Source organism: Stegodyphus dumicola, chromosome 10 (assembly GCF_044657685.1).
Source record: "Stegodyphus dumicola isolate Sdum_Otavi_A_Nest chromosome 10, ASM4465768v1".
Classification (NCBI taxonomy): domain Eukaryota; kingdom Metazoa; phylum Arthropoda; class Arachnida; order Araneae; family Eresidae; genus Stegodyphus; species Stegodyphus dumicola.
Genome location: NC_140777.1, coordinates 142,668,263 through 142,685,827, shown reverse-complemented (window position 1 = coordinate 142,685,827; position 17,565 = coordinate 142,668,263). Strand labels below are relative to the sequence as shown.

The following is a 17,565-nucleotide window of genomic DNA, read 5'->3' as shown; positions in this document are numbered from 1 at the left end:
GCGAATACCCATTTGCAATTAAAGCTTTAAAAATCACGTCTGCAATGTCATCGTCATGCGAGGATTTGTAGATACTTTATTTTTTACCGCGATATTTTCGACGACGATGTTTTTAAACTGCAAAGTTTCTGAACCGCTTTATTTTCGACGTCGATGTTTTGTATCACGATGTTTTCTCTTTCCGATGTTTTCTCCCACGATGTTTTGTAGCACGGCGTTTTCGCCTTGCGTTGTTTTCTCCGCGACGTTTTGTCCGCGATGTTTTCGGCTGTAACAGTACAACCTATGTTGAATTTCTGGCATTCAACCCAATTTTACTTGTACCTGTTAATAATAAGCAATTTCTCATATGATCATCTGGAATAGCATATATGTAATTGATTTTAAATTTACATGAAAGCTAATGAATAATGATTGCATGATAGATCTACGAACAAGTTAAAGCGATGACATAAATTGCCTCATAGTAAGTTCTGTGCGAATATACATTATGATAAAAACAGGAAAAGTTAATAAAATCAAAAGAATTAACCTACAGTGCTTTATCAGTTACTTAATAAAACGCGTAAGGCGAATAAATTTATTGTTCTTTATAGATCAAGGTAAGATTATCATACTATAAGGTATTTTCTACCTCCTTTCTGCATGCCTTCGTGGTGTAATGGTAGCACACTCGGCGCGAATTCGAGAGGTCCAGGTTCGAGTCCCGGCGAAGGCATTGCGTATTTTTCACGTCTCCCGCTTCGAAAAATCCTAATTCCTCCGCAGTGGCACCCGAACTAAAAAATAGTGGTGTATGATGATTCGTCACCACCAGTATTCGGCGATTGAGTCTTCTAACCCACAGTCGCCCTTTTAAAAGGAGGAGAATATAAGGTATTTTCTCCCTCCTTTTTGCATGCCTTTATTATAGCACACTCGGCGAGTATTCAAGACGTCCAGGTTCGAGTCCCGGCAAAGGATACTGCATATTTTTCACGTGTCCTGCTTCAAAAATAACCTAATGATTCTACAGTACAAGTGAGAAACTTTCTCTGGTATGAAGCAAGACAGCTTAAAACTATTTTAACTTCAACACGAGTTTCACAAGCTAAAACTAAAATAGTCGTGACTAATACTTAGATAATATCGGTCAATTTGATAGAGAATCAAACTGGTTAATATTTCTAGCCATATATTAATATAATCAAGAATTTTACGTGGGCTTATTTGGACGATAAGTTTGAAAAGTGAATAAAAAATTCTAATTTTGCAAAAAACTGTACCCTTTGATTTCTTTTCAAGTACTATATTTGGTCATGTATTTTTCTCCTTATTTATGCAAGGATAAAATTAGGTATTGTGCACCATTTCTGAAAGATGAGATTAAAGAAAGAACTCAGGAGTTTTAAAAAACACATATGATAGATGTACTAATAGTTAATGTACTTCAAGGAAATTATTTACAGATTACTCAGTTCACTGTTTTGTTAACCTCAGTCTTTGTATTTACATAATGTATTTCGTTATGTACCCATTTCTCGGAAGTTTATCTCATAAATCAGAAATTTCTAAGTTAAACTCCAAGAGAGAAAAAGAAAGGAAGGGGGGATAAAGGAGTTAATACGGTACTAGCAGTAAGTAATATAACCCTTATATTTTAGCGCTGTGTCCATTTGAGAGAAAAAATAAATCCGTTAGATTGTATTTAGTTTAATTAACAGATAAGTACTTGAGTTATGAATCCTAACTGCAATCCGTTTCATTTTGAGGACACCAGCTCTCAACTAAAGGGAGATAAAAAGGGTAAAATGAGACATGCATATGAATACTTCAATTAACATACATCTTGCAGCTGCAACGATCAATTGCAAGATTTCATTTGCAAGGCATATCTAACAAAAACAAGTGCTACCATAGAATTGCGTTTTAAATTATTTACAGCTGACTGCAATAAAAATGTATAAAATTTAGAATATCTATAGAAATAATTAGTCACCGGAGAAGTTAAATTTAGTTCGCAATAAATTTAGCGGTATCATCGCATTACAGCATTAGAACTTCGTACAATTCGTTTAGGTTTACAGTGTGATTGCAAAAGCTCTTATCTTAACGTTAAATTCTTATAGTTAGTTAATATTGTTAAAAAATAGTGTTTACCTAAAATAGTAAGAAACTCTTAAGTTACTTCTAGTTTGTAGCCTTGATTTGTGGTATTGATTATGCAGAAGAATATTTTAAAAGTGCTCGTTTATACATATTGTACCCAACATATCTAAATTACGAATCTCCATGACTTTGTTTCAAGAAAAACACTTTTGAAGATTTCCATTGATCAGAATAATCAAGTTATGGCTTCTACCTATTAATTTTTCTACATGAATCTCCCTGCACTTGACATCGTCATAAAGACTTACTATGGTCCCACCTCTACCTGAATTCTTACAATAATCAACAGAAAAAAATTGTAAACGTGTAAAGATTGCCAGAAGTTTTGAGGTAATAAATAAAAAAAAATAGTTCCGTTGTCAGGATTTAATCTGCTAACCACTTCAGTGCAAACGTTGGCACAGTAGAAATGCTGTAATTTACTGAAAGAGAAGAAAGCAAAAATATTATTGGTTTTGACGTTGAACTGAAGATATACAACCGATTTCAAAAAGATAAAAAGGATAAAATGAGAAAGATAAAAAATTATAAAAAGATAAAAAGGGTATAATCAATAACAAAAATGGCACATTTATAACGACTAATCGTTAAAAATATTCCTTGTATGATTAGCCGCCCAACTGGGATAGTAGTCAGTGGCTCTGACTGCCGTACCGAAGGGCTGGGGTTCAAATCCCGAAGAAAGCATAGATATTTGTAAATATATAGTGCCTTTGCGTCACAGAGGCATTATAAGCTTGCGGCGATCCGAAATTCCTCTCGAGAGGTTGCTGGTAGGGGAATAGGAGTGAAAGACCTTTGGACATCGTTCCTCCGTGTACTCTCTCTCAAGATTGGGGGCAGAACTGTGCTGCTAAAGTCGGGCTGTCACCTATATTATGCTCAAGGCTCTCCGTCAACGACAAGCGCATTTCACACCTTGCCCCGATGAATATCGTTGGCTTGTGCTGACCATTGTCCGACAAGTGAGACTGGTGACAACAACAACTTGTATGATTCAAAAATAATCTACAGTTGACGAATTAGAATACCTAGAGGCGTTTTACATTTAGTATTTTTAGACCAAAGTGCGTTAGCCCAGAATGGCTATTTCAAACGGCATTTTGCGTCGACTTACTTTTTAAACTGTTGCCACTAAATATTATCGCCAGGGATTATATTTAAAGAAATTAAATAATGAAGACTCTGCACAAATGTTCTCGTAATGTGAAAAAAACGACGAAACAGCCATCAAATTTTGAATAACGTAGTTCTCCAACCAAACATGGGCACTTGGAAGCTCGAATTTTGAATTTCGAGTTAGATTTATTTTCTATTTAAAATTTTGTAAAACTTTAACGAATTTTTTAATCAACAAACTCAAAGCGAGTAACCGCAATACTGTACGGAGGAAAAAAAAAACATTGTTATTTCTAGCTCGCGAGACTGTGCATCGGAAGTTCTAAAGATTTGCTCTTTTGAAATATTTCGTGATACTGCTGTTGAATTGAATTTTATGTTTTAATTGCGAAGAACATGATATTTAATAAATAAAGGTAACACACAAAACATTAAAAAACGCCTTTCTAGTAGTAATATAATTTATTTTATTTTATTTATTCATTTATGGATAGACGACGGCAACGGTTTTGTTATTTTTCTTAAGGTGGGGCATATTTTCGAATTTTTTATGTATTGTCATAGCGTAAGCATATACTTCCCCTTCGTCGTTTTCGCTTTTGCAGCTTAAGAAGATTCTATTTCATTTTGGAAAAAGTCTTGCAAATTTAAGCAATATAGCAATTTACGCTCATTTTTGTTGCTATAGTATCTTTAATGTATCTTTAATTATAATATCTTTAATCTTATAGTATTTGAACATCGGAGCGCTATTTTATTTAATATTAGCACAGCTAAATTATATAAGTTCTTAGAGGGATATCTGAAATAACGCCAGTTTGATGTCTTTCAGAAAGACATGAAGCTCGTGAATCTTCCGTTAACCTTCATTAGGAGAAAAATTCAATATTTTTGTCATAATTATGTTACCTGGTTAAATGGGACTAGTTATGTTTCTAATTTATAGAACATTAAACTCTCCTACTGAAAATATATTTAGCGTCAATATCAGGCCTTGGTAATGGTAATTAAAGCACTAATGGAAGCTTAAATAATTAGGTAAATTTTAATCCGTTCAGTTGAATTGCGAAAGAAATATTACCTATTTTCATCCTTCAGGAAGTATAAATTCTCATTAAACGCAGAGGTTAATTAACAACAAATATTATGATTGTGAAACAACAATGATCTAACGTAACTGCACATTTGCGAGTGAGAATATTCGAACTATTCGATTTCGTAGACTAATGTTTTAGTAGTAATTATCAATAATTCCGGCTCATGTTATTCTAGTTATTAATGATGTTACGTACATTAAGTTTGTATCTATAAATAAATTTGATTTTCACACATTTATTACTTAATGAGAGATACCATGTAGTTTCAAATATTAATTATTAAATCAAACAAAATTTTAAAAATATTGTATAGATTGAACTATATTACCATTAACTTTTTATGTAAAAATAGATAAATTTCTTTGTCCTTCATTTCAATATGATGTTGCTTACCGTTTTGCTAATAATTTTTTGTTTACCTATATTATGTTGCAATTTCAATGAGAAAGTGCATAACATTTGCAACACTGGTTTTCATTGATATGCTTATGTGTTGAATCTTTCCTGCATTTCTGCTATTTAGTCTGCTCCACCAAAATATGCAAATTATGTGTGTTTAAATAACAAGGGAGAATCTAAGTTTAGAGAGAAAGCTTTGGCAACTTAGATCCAGAACAGGATGATTTTTTTTTTTTTTTTTTTTTTTTTTTTTTTTTTTTTTTTTTTTTCGGGAATGCTGACTTTTGGTGAGTTAATTTTCCAGTTGCATTTACATGAGAAAATGAGTTAGAACTTGAAGATTATAAGTCTGAAATATTTTCACCTGTAATTATCAGACTGTAGTGTTTCATGTGCATTAACTCTATTAGATTAGATTCTGTCAACTCCTACCAGGATACAAATTAGTTGCTGCACAGAATTCTTGACTTCAAGAAAGAGCTTTTAGAAGCTATAGCTAACAAGTTAGATCTCTCTGCTACTGATATGGAGTAGAGGGTTTAGCTTTGCTATCCGCAGTTGCTTCGTGAAATATTCAATCACAGCCAAGCTTATTAAGCGCCATTTAATATTCTATTTTGAGTGCAGATTCGTTCTGAATTTCCCACAAGGTTTTTAAGTTTCGTTCTTGTGGAACTATCAGACAGACGTGGTAACAAAAAAAGGTTTATTTAAAAATTTTCCGATTATCAGCCGATATGCAGCGGAAGTTAAGTTTTGTTGTTCTCCTAAATAAAATTTTTACTCTGAAACACCAATAAATATTTTAGTTGTTTTAAGTTTTTGTTGCTATTAGTTTGTGTTGCAGTTTCCTAAACCAAGGAGAAATGGAATTTAGTGCACTAGTCTTGCAAAGTTACTGAGAATTTAAGTTAAGTTTGAGTGCAAACTTGCTAATTAATAGCCTTACTTTTGTGTAATTATTTGAATTAATGATCGGGAACGGAAAACGTACGTACTGATACACATAACTAGTAGTATTATAGTAAATGAATATATCATTCATTTTCCCTCCAAACAACCAGCTTTATATTTTTCGTTTGATTTAGTTAATTATAATAAAGCACACAAGAAATATCTGCCTAGGGTGAAGGCTATCTAAGATAAATTGTCTTGTTTCCACGTTACACATGGAGAAAACCACGAAAATGCTCAGGCAGCCAAACCGTTTGCCAAGAATCGAAACCACGTTGGAAGTACCAGGGTTCAGCGATTTTACCGCTCGGCCGCTGGTGGGCCCCGAACTTTATGTAAATTTTTGTTATCTAACACTTTTACTTTTCATCCATTGCATCTGAAGAAATACGCAAAACAAGCAATAGGAATGGATAGCTTTAGAGTTATGGAGCAGCGCAACAAAATAATGAATGCAGGCATTTCCGTAAAATGGTAGAAATATTTTTAAGTTCGACTAAGGCTACTATTACTCTCTTTGGCATTCATCCAACAATGGTTCAATTAGAAAAAACGACCTTTAATAACTGATTTAGTGAAATGTCTATTACTGCGATCTTTGATGTAATTAATATAAGAAGAAAATCTGAAAGTTTTCAGATTTTATATCACGCCCAAAAGGGCGTTTTTTTAATGTTTTTGTGTTAACTTTATTTATTAAATACCATGTTCTTCGTACTTAAACCATAAAATTCGGTTCAAGAGCAATATCGCAAAATAACTTTAAATTGAGCCTATCTTTAGAATTACGCTGGAGATAAAATGCTTTTTTTGTACAGCGTTGTCATTGTTCGCTTTGAAATCCTTGAGTTTGTTAATCGAAATTCGTTAAAATTTTACAAAATATGAAATCGATAATAAAAGAAATTCCAAATTTCAAATTTAGGCTTTCGAGATGCCCATATTCGCAGTAGGATTACGTCATTCAAAATTGGATGGCTCTAGGTACCGTTGTTTTATCAAAATGCGAGAAACATACATATATTTATGCAGATTAGTCATTATTTGATTTCTTTAAATATAATACAGGGCTCTAATATTTGGTGGCAACAGTTTGCAAAGTGAAACGGCGTTTATAGTGAAACGCCACAAAATGCCAATATGAAATAAATAGCCCTTCTGGGCTAGCGCACTCTGTGCTAATAATTTATATTTCTCTTATTAAGGTGTTATGTCATTTCTATTTTCCGTTTTATAATTGGGTCATTTTATGAGGTAATGTTTATCTAAGAAATAGACAGAAAATATTATGAAATGTAAAATTCTCAGTCAATAAACTCCGGTCTTCTTTCACAGTTCATTTACTCTCCTCCCCCCCCCTTTTTTTTTTTTTTTTTTTTTTTTTTTTTTTTTTTTTTGCATAGGAAATGAAGAGCTTACGCCACCAGATTTATTTGGTACATTAAGCTTCTGATATATAGAGAGGTATCTCACGAAGTACATGCCATACTCATCTGAAAGAACGCAAAATCCATAAAAGCAGTCAGTCCCTTATCCTCCCAAAGGCAGGGATTAAATCGACGATGAAGGAAAGGGTTTTGCAGAGGGGAAGAAACTGCAAGACTACCGATAGGGTTGTCGGTAAGAAGTTGGTGTCTCATATTTACATGCGGTTATAAATTCCAAAAATTGGTTATTTATGTGTATTGCTTTTTACATACACTGATTTCTCAATGCAAAAGCAATTGCATTTTGAGATTCCAGTTTCGTATAGGGAGATGTTTCACATGATGATTCCAAGTTCTTGGTTTCCTATCGAAAAGAAATGTAGAAGTAGGAAAGTGAGGGTAACCTTTTTTTGTCTTTAGTTTCTTTCTCGGAGTTTTGGTTTTTAAATGGCCGCACTTTTGCTTCTTAGATATTTGTTGTAAATGGCAGAACCCATCAAGTTTTTAGCAGTCTTCTTCCCGAGAACATTACCTAGGATGCACCATAGCGGATAAACCGATATTACATCCACCAGAGCAGAGGAAGGATATACGAAACTAGTAAACTTTGCATGGGAGTCGAACCCACAAATATAAATGAATATATCTTTCATTTCCCTTTCAAATCACTAATTTTCGTTTCCTAACACTTCTATTTTTCACCCATTCTATCTGCAGAAGCATGCAAAACAAATAATAGGTGAGGATAGCTTTAGCGTTATACAGTTGTATAACATAATAATTAATGCAGGTAGTTCTGTAAAAGGGCAGAAATCGTCTTAAGTTCGACAACGGCTACTACTACCCTTGGAATTCGGAATAACAATCAGCGTCTGCTGGCCATTAGACCGTCCAGGATAACTCACTTTTTATCACGTCCAGGATAACTTTTTATCCTATATATCTCTTATAGGATAAAAAACTTTCTGGTATTTTTATCCTATAAGAGAATACCAGAAAAGTACTTATATTTCAAAGAATAAGAGATTATTAAAAGACAAATGTTATTAGACGATAATTTTATAGATACTGTGTAAGTTATGTAAATTTGTGGAACTATAGTTTCGCAGATTCTGTAGATTTACTAAACTTGCACTGATTGTTGTTTCTATAGCATCTTCAACATTTGTTCTATGGCGTGTTATATTTGCTATAATAAAAAGTTTTCTTACCTTACTATAGCCACTAGTAGTCGAATGGATAAAGACTACTGATGTAAGTGGGTCGGGATATCAGTTATTCTCGATTTGTGGTACGGGTACACTGCCGCAAAATTATTGAATAATCATACATTTTTAAGAAAATTTGTGGCAACAGTGAAAAAAACTTCAAGAATTACTATAAAAGTTATTCTAGTCCTAATGACAGAAATAAGCTTTAAAAAGCGTCCAATATGGCTGACCTTAATACGGTTCCAGGAATAATACTTAATATAACTAAATATTTATTAATTACAAGTGTACAAGGCGAAAAAAACAATAACATTTCATAAAAATACTATCAAATGAACGAGAATAAAAAGGTAGTTAATTGTAAAAATTCACCTTGTCAATGTAAACTATTTCAGATTCAATTTTATAACATAATGCTTTAGAATGTTAACCGAATACTATCCAAATGGTACTATAATACGATGTAAAGAAAAGACAAAAAGTCACTTATCTTGAGCATTAATCATTGAAACCACATATATTATACATCCATAAAATTAGAATAAACTGTAGAAGACATTTTTTGTAGCAGTTGAGGTCTTAAAAATCACTACTACTACTACAAAAAGAAAGGAAGGCACTACTACTACTACAAAAAAAGGGGGGAGGGCACTGGATGAAGCAGCACCATTTGCGATAATAAATGACGATCACGAAAAAGACGGCATCTTCAATATGAATCATCACAGAATCACAAACTTGGTATCCTCATATGCATGAGAATTTAACGCAATACATAAGTACAAAACGAAATGTCAAGGAATGAGTTTTCCACTGTGTGTAGCACAAAAAGCATGGAGGAAAAAATTTTACCTTCATGCAGGCCGAAGGCAGTTAAACATCTCAGCACTAGCTATTAAGTTCAGCCAAAATTTTGGTGGAGAACCCATCGGAGGTCATCCGAGGATCTCCACCCTTCTTCGTCTACTAACCACTCGGCTCGCCATGTATTTTGAGTGCTCCCTTGCCGCACAGACTCTGTACAATTACATACATCAGTGTCTACTCCTGGATTCGAAACTGAGCCCATCGACAGAGCAGCCAGATGTGTTAATCACTGTACCGAATAGGACGATGTTCACGCTTAAACAGTTATATTTCACTCCAGGATTGAGTCCTGATCATTCCGTAGGCTGACTACAAGTGATTTTCCTCTTACGTAATAGTAATACTGATCTTTAAAAATTCCCTTTAGAAAACCTTAGGTCTCCTGTCCTATAAGCAAACATACTTCCCGTGTTTTATTTAAATCAGTTAGCTCAGTCCTATTCAGTCGATTACTAGCAAAGTATAAATACGTTATTATGAGAGTTTCATTAAATATAATAAAAATAATATGATGAAGAGCTAAATGCCAAAACAACTAATAGTAAATTACAATAACCAGCGTTATATGCGTAAACGTATATAATTTGGTTAATTTAATATTTTAAATAGTGTTCTTTGTTATAATTTTGTTACTTTCTAAAAATTTCTTTGTTTTAAATGTTACTTTCTAAAAAATACACTTGAAATGGGAAGCAAAGTTAGATAGAGAAAGAATTCCAAAGACGGGAACAACATGAAAGTGGAAAGATAAATATGTTCATAGTGGTAAAATTCATGCTAAGATAGGATTTGGAAAGCTAAAAAATCTTTAAAAAAGCAATGAATGTGTTACTGGCAGTTTTAAAGGTTTCATTCTATTGGAAGGAAGAGCTTATAAATAAAACAAGAGGAAACTTTAGTAAATAGGATGAATTATTCTAACGCACTGTTTATAGCCAAATTCAAGCAATGCAAGTTACTTGTGCGTGGCATGACCTTCCGGAAAACATTTTGAAGAGAGTAGTAACATGTTTAATCACATTAATACTTAGATTAATATGACTTGTGGTGCTGATACCAGTATTTTGCATAAACTAATTTTATTAGAATAAATTAAAATATAAAAAATGAATAATTTACATATTTAAGCTTAAGCGAAAAAGCAACCACAGTTTGGCTTAGATTTTGATTATGCAATTTCTGATTTTAATTCTCGGAAAATTTATGGCGTAATGTTCCGTGTATTTGTAATATACTGGTTAACTAATACGGAATTAAAATTTCGCATCAAGTAACACGAAGGAAAAGTAAACAAATATTTGATAGTTAATCATAGTTGTACAGTTCATCACTGCTTTGATTTTGGTTTTGCAAAAAATACATATAAGGCTTGTTTAGTTGGTGAAATGGACTTCTTCGATACTTTTTTGCATTTACGAAAGTCTATGTTCTTTAATTAACAACATTAATTCCAGTCCAGGACTTCCTAAGCTTTTAAAAATTCTTATATATTATTTTTTCTGTTTCATTAATATTTTTCTCGATAGCTGGCGAGACGTTTGGCCTGGATTTGCTTCGCCTATTGCTTTTGGTATATAGTAGACGCCGCTTAGTATGATTGCAGTTAATATTATCATTGGACGCTTATCGAATTGCGAAGTCCTGTCCATTTGTAGATAAAAACATGGGAAATATATTACTTATTGTGATCAACAGTTCGGCTAATATTACCAAAACCTTATAGAGTGAATTTTTCGAACAGAAGTGAGTTCTCCAAATAAGATCAAAATAAAATTTTAAAAAAATTATCAAGAAAATTGAAAAATGTCAGAAAAATGTCATTAAGGGATTAAGCATCAAACTGCTTACTTTAGTCAATAATTTAAAATTAAATAAAAAAGTGTTTAGCTTGGCTCAGGTTTCGAATAACTCTATTGATTTCGAGAACGATCACACACGACTGTGTGTGATCGCTTCATCAGATAGAAGAAGGAAATGTCTGCCAGAGTCTTTCTCAAACAAATCCAAGCACATCATATAATAATCTTTCTGAATAATGTAAAGATGAAAGCGGTGAATACCCTATAAATGCTTATAAGGATTGCCCGCTGAGTATTAAAATTAGAGCTATAATATTAGTTAAATAATTTCCAGAAATATTAGTTCATAAGTGAACTTTTGCATAACACTTACAGGCAGTCCACTAGTAAAGACGTTTTCCATAGTTAAAATGCTGTGAAAATAAGTATTTATACTTTTCTATTTATCTTAAATTAGCTAAAATCTATTGCTGATCTGAAAGATATTTATTGTCATTGTGTAATGCTATCATTCTGTTAATGTTATCAAAATAACCGTTGTCAAACTCATTAGCTCCGTCTGTTATAAAATAGGTCATCCTTCCTCCCAGTTTGCGAAACGTATTCTTTTCTTGTGTAGTCGATTGAGCGTTGCGTCACCAAAGTACCTGATTTCAAGAACCTACCTTCGTCGAAGAAATAGTCCTTATGGATTTATCAGAAGTAATTTGTTTACATTAAAAGACTTTCTCCAGTACTACTAATTCATAACGAAATTGACACAATAGTCCATTCAAAAGAGTTTTCATCAAGATTTGAGTTCAGACTAAGTTTTTTGTTTGCCTGCTACTACATTTTACATTGATATGTTTTCTGTCCCATTGAAGAATTTAATTATTATTCCCATTCATATCCGAAAGTGGATTACAATTTATATAATACCTCTATATAGGTGTTTTTCAAGAATAGCGCTGAATGAGACTTCACTGATTTCAAGTCGTTTTTGGCTCATCTAGTTACGAGAAGTCAGGCAATAGGTGATTTACTAAAAAAGGAGAGAGGCTATGGATCATCAAGGTTATCAGAAATAGCAGCAGAAGAAAAAGGCTTCATTCCTTTGCTGAAGAATTCATCCAAAAACTTCACCTGAGAAGTTTAATTTTTTATAATTAAGAATTTGATAAGAGAGAAAAGGCTTCATTTAAACATTTTAGCCCAAAGGGCTATTAGTGACGCAACGGGATCAGAAGGGCTATTAGTGACGCAATGGGATTTTGCGTTGAATCACTGTAAAAGGCTGAACTATTTTTCATATTGTTGCCACCATTATCGCCATGCATTATTTTAAAAGAAATTAAATAAAGGAGAATGTTTATGAATGTAGGTATGTTTCTGTTCTGTAATTCGAATTTGTTATTAACAATTTGAATGACTTCAAAGCAAGCAAGGCAACACTCGTACAGAAAAAAAATATTTTTATCTCTAGCACTCGACACTGTCTAATCGGAAATTCTAAAGATATGTTGTTTTTAAATATTTTGTGATATTGCTGTTGAATTGAATTTTATGTGGTTTAAGTGCAAAGAACATGGAATTTAATAATTAAACGTAGCGCACAAGACGTTAAAAAAGGCCCTTTTGGGATTTATAGTATAAAATCTGAACATTTTCAGAATTTTTTACATATTTTTTTCAAATTTAGTTTCTTTCATAGTCTTGCCATTTCTGTTGTGTGTCCAACTATAGAATTAGCACCGAAAGTTTTATGGTTATTTACTACATTCTAAAAATATCTTTTGTTAAAATTTACTGTGACTGCAGTTTATGTCTCTAAAGAAATACTGATTTTGTTATTTATATTTTTAATTTTTAAACACACTTTTTCCTTCTTTTTATCTAATTGTCTAATAGAAGTTATCCGTAAATACTGTCGTTTTATTTGCTATCGATGTTCATATTCTCAGAGCTCTGGTTAATTACCTCAGCTATAAAACTTATCTTCTCATCAATATGGTAAGCGTTGATTAATAGGCTACATCACTGGTTCTCAACATTTTGACTAACGCGTACCATCTGAACAAAAATTGAAAACCTTTAGTACCACCACTAAAAAGTATTACTACAACCACCGCTCTTAAACAAACCTCAGATCGCATAAATTCACAAGTATTAGAGAAAAAACTCAATCAGTATGTTGGGGTTTTCATTTTTGAATTTAATAGTTAAAAATACTTTACTTCTTTGCGTACCACCGGTTGAGAACCCCTGTTCTACGTGATATTTATTTTGATACGAAATATTATTAAACTCAGTTCTATAACGGCATTCAACCTGTAAATAATTTATTTCATCACAGCATTATTCACTTTGTTGATTATTAACTAATAAACATAAGTTAAAATTTTCTACTATCTTATCGCTGCGCTAGCAGAACTTTTACTGACAGCTAATTAAAATATAATAAAAGAAAACAGGGGAAGCAAAATTTTATCTCAGCTTCATTTAAGTGAAAGCATAACAAATGACATTTTTACTTTACACAATTTTATTATTTTTAGTGATACTTTTTGGCTATTGATTGTTTGTTTTGGCGGTGCAGAACAAGTATTCTGATTTCAAATCACATGATCGACCACCGTAAAATTAAGAATGAATAGTTAAGATTAAAATTAACTAGAAAACTTTTGTTTGCATTCAGTTTTCAGATTAATACCATTACTTGTTGACACGTCGTTCACGTTACGTTCCTTAAATTTAAAATGCTTTAAAACAATTCCTTCTTAGTTTACAAACCAAAGCAGATGGCAAACGTTCTAGATCACTAGTTCTGATCCCCATATACTTAACAAATTTTACACTTCACCTTGTAGCGTTGCGCGCCTCCAACTTGCACGCAACAAGAGGTGACTGTGAAAACTGGATAAAAGACAGAGTCTTGTTAAGGGTTTAAGTCCCTTTTTATTCAACGTAATAAATTACAAGTGCGTACTCTTGACGCTCACAAACTGCGCCAACTCGGCGGTCAAATAAAAATAATAACCTGAAAAGAAAATAAAGACAAGACTCTAACTACGAGGCTCTCTAAAAGTAACTAACCTCACCGCGTTTTACAATACCGCTGCTAATTCAGCAGACTTGAAGATCACGTTGAACGATTAAGAATACTTCCAGGCAAGCACACAGGCCGAAACGCGGGGTTCTTCAATTTCTGTCTAACTACCTCCGCGCTCGTGAAGTAAGAACAGCACACCTTGAACTCGTTTCCTTTCTATTTAACTCAGAATACTTCCGCTGATAATTTGAAACCTTGCGCGTTCTACTAAAATTTATATACTCTGGCATTGGCAGTTCCAGGGGGAAGTAAGGCTTGACAGGAAAGGTAGTTAAACTTAAAATAAATGTTAGTTAAAATAAATATAAACCCTACAACCTAATGGAATTATAATTTATTTTAAATAGGATTTATATGCGTCTATCTACTTTGGATTCACTTAACTTCGACATTAAAAGATTTACAGAAATATTTATATTTATATATTATAATTGATAGATTATATAATATATTATAATTTATATTTGTGAATTATTTTATATTATATTATATATATGTTAGCGCAAAGTATGAAACGCCGGCATTCTATAGAATGCCTAGGCATTGTATATAATGCCGGACGTTTTTAGGCAAAGTATGAGATATGAGAAGTATTACATACTTTCACTAGGCATTGTATATAATACTTAGGCATTCTATAGAATGACAAATGCTATTTAGGTAAAGTATGAAGAAAAACGTCCTGATGAGGTTGTTATGTAAATGATGTACATTTTTAAAAAATACAAATGTTATTCTGAAAAAATAATGAGAGAGCCATTAAAATAGATTTATTCAAAAGGAGTAAAGAAAAATTAAAGTGTACAAAACATAATTTATGCCTTCCTTATTAAGGGAATCAAAATTTGCATATAAAAATATGAAATTAACCTACTTGTTGCAACATGGCAGGCTTAAATGAAATTTTGAATTACATTTCATTACGTTTGTATGCAGAGAGAATTCATATTTTGACACTTGTATATGAAAATGTATGGTTTACACATACATTTGACGAATCCTTGGCCGCTACCACTGGACTGAGCAACTGCAACTGACCGGAGAGGAATTTCGTGGTCAGGAATATCTTTAATTCTAAGCAAGTTCTTAGAGCATAAAGTGAAATGTGATCTCGCATATATTTGTTTTGAAATTCCTTCAGAAGTTTTAAGTCGATAGAAACCATGCTCTGTCCATGCACTCATTACAGCTGCCAATATATTGCGCGAATCACCTCGCCCCTTGTCAACGTCAGGAATATTAACGCGCGCAGTAGCTTCCAAAGAAGGAGTGGGAATTTTTTTCTGAATTCATTTTCATTTTTTGACTTGTATTTCGAGATTGATTTTAGAGTTTATTTTACTTTCGATAGCATTTTCAGTTTTGAAACAAATATTGCACAAAATATCCATTTCATCATCTTTACTAGCATGGCCACAGAAGGTATTAGTTTTTTTGACGACACATTTTGCATGCAAGTGCATCTATCGTTTTCTTTAAACACACACAACAGGTATCAGAAACGAAAATCTATTCGGTAAGCATGCCTTCATCATGTTGGTTTAGTCCATTATCGACTATAATCATATGCATCTTTTTCGAAACAGGCTCTTTTTCTTACATAATCTGTTTAGTTTCGCCTTTTTCCATTGTTTGGACACGCTTTCTATTACTTTTCTAGCTGCTCCTCTGTATTTATGTCTTTTAAGACATCTTCGGGTAGAAAAGACGTTGTAAGCCCTACTTTAGGTTTGCAGCCAAAAACAGCTTCGTATGGTGTTCTTTTGTTCCCAGAATGAACGTTTTACTATTACATCTGTACGACCCAGAGTTGTTTAGATAAATGCAAAAGAAAGAATGGTGTCATATCCGGTGCACGAAAAATATTGGAAACATTAACATCGGTATTTGTATACGTTTACATAGGAAGATATTCAAAATGTCCACCGCTCATATCCAGGCATGCAAGCACGCGCCGCTCGTATTCAGGCACGCACACGTTGCAGAAGCGTGGTGTCTACAGAGTATACGCAGCATGAAGATGAGCAATTAATTCACTTTCTGTAATAATTAGGTCTGGGTAGATCCTTCAGATATCCTCATAGAAAGAAGTTCAAAGGTATCAGATCTGGCAATCAAGATGGTCATAAAACCGGACTCCCAAGTTTAGTCAAGCGGGCTGAGTATTCCATAACCAGCGAGTTATGTAGATGAGCGCTGAAATGCGCTGGAGCTCCATCATGCTGGAACCACAGGCCATCTATTACTGCTAAAGCTATGACACCCAGGAAATTACTTAATTCCATGACGCGCACATGCATCTCTTGACATGGGCGATGATATTTCGAACATCGTCCTGTGTAAACATATGCAACTACCGATGATCATGTTTCCAATAAAATTTTTCCTTGCACCATGTTGGACGTCATACTTTTCTTTTACATTTATCTCGAAATCTATGGGTCGTACAGGTACAATTATAAAGCGCAATTCGAATAAAATGCCTCCAAAATTTAATTAAAATTTAAGCAATTCCAATAAAATTCACCCCAGCCAAATTTAATTATTGACGCCTAGAGGTTTGGTTTTCCTTTATAAATATACTTCTATAAGAAAGCCTCAACTCAAGGTGTAACTTTTATTGGAAATTTTTTATCACAAAAGACAAATCAAAAAAGGATTTTCTATGACACAATATACAGTTATGTGTAAGTTATAGGCAATAAAAGATAAAAAAATGTCATTCATAAAGATACAAAAGTTGAAAAGAAACCATATTATGTATATTTATTTTATTTGTCGCAATTATTACATGATGATCTTTGAAAATTTGAATCACTTAATTTTTTTAAAATTATATAACACTCATTACGTAACAACTTTACTTCTGTAGAACTGTGAGTTTAAATTAGACAGTTACTCTAAAGTGCGTTAAAAGGTATCGGAGTACGTTTTTTAGAAGATAAAAAAGCGATTATCAGGTATCGGTAAATACATTTCATTCCCTTTTATATAACCAATAGCTACGATCATTGATCTCTAAATATTTCTTCCCCCCCTCTTATAGAATGGACTCAACTGCGATAGAGCGACGAGAGTAAGGATTCGTGACGTCACTGAAGCATCGTCATCATCATCATCACACGGAGAACTGGAACTGAACAGCACGAATCCCCGATCGGCGATTTATGAGAGTTTTGGCGAGATCTTTATTTCTTGTGTATTATTTTTAAAGATCGATTCCGTCGAAAAATAAAAAGAATTATTAATTTTATAATGAATTTACTATTACATAGACATTCTATGGGAAATTTCATCATAGACTATTCTGGAAAGACACATATGCTGCTTATATTTAGAAAAATTAAAGATTGATTTTGACATCTAATACAATTATTGGAGTTACTTGTTTTGCTGCAAAATGTATATTTATCTCTAAAATAATGATAGAATAGTAAATGCTTTAAGTTTCTG

At 32.9% G+C, this 17,565-nt stretch overlaps 1 non-coding gene across 1 annotated transcript; it reads left to right on the top strand.

The window, feature by feature from the left end:
• Positions 1 to 647: 647 nt before the first annotated feature.
• TRNAS-CGA (transfer RNA serine (anticodon CGA)) lies at positions 648 to 718 on the top strand. Its single transcript has one exon. It is a non-coding gene; the product is annotated as a tRNA-Ser (tRNA).
• Positions 719 to 17,565: the final 16,847 nt, after the last annotated feature.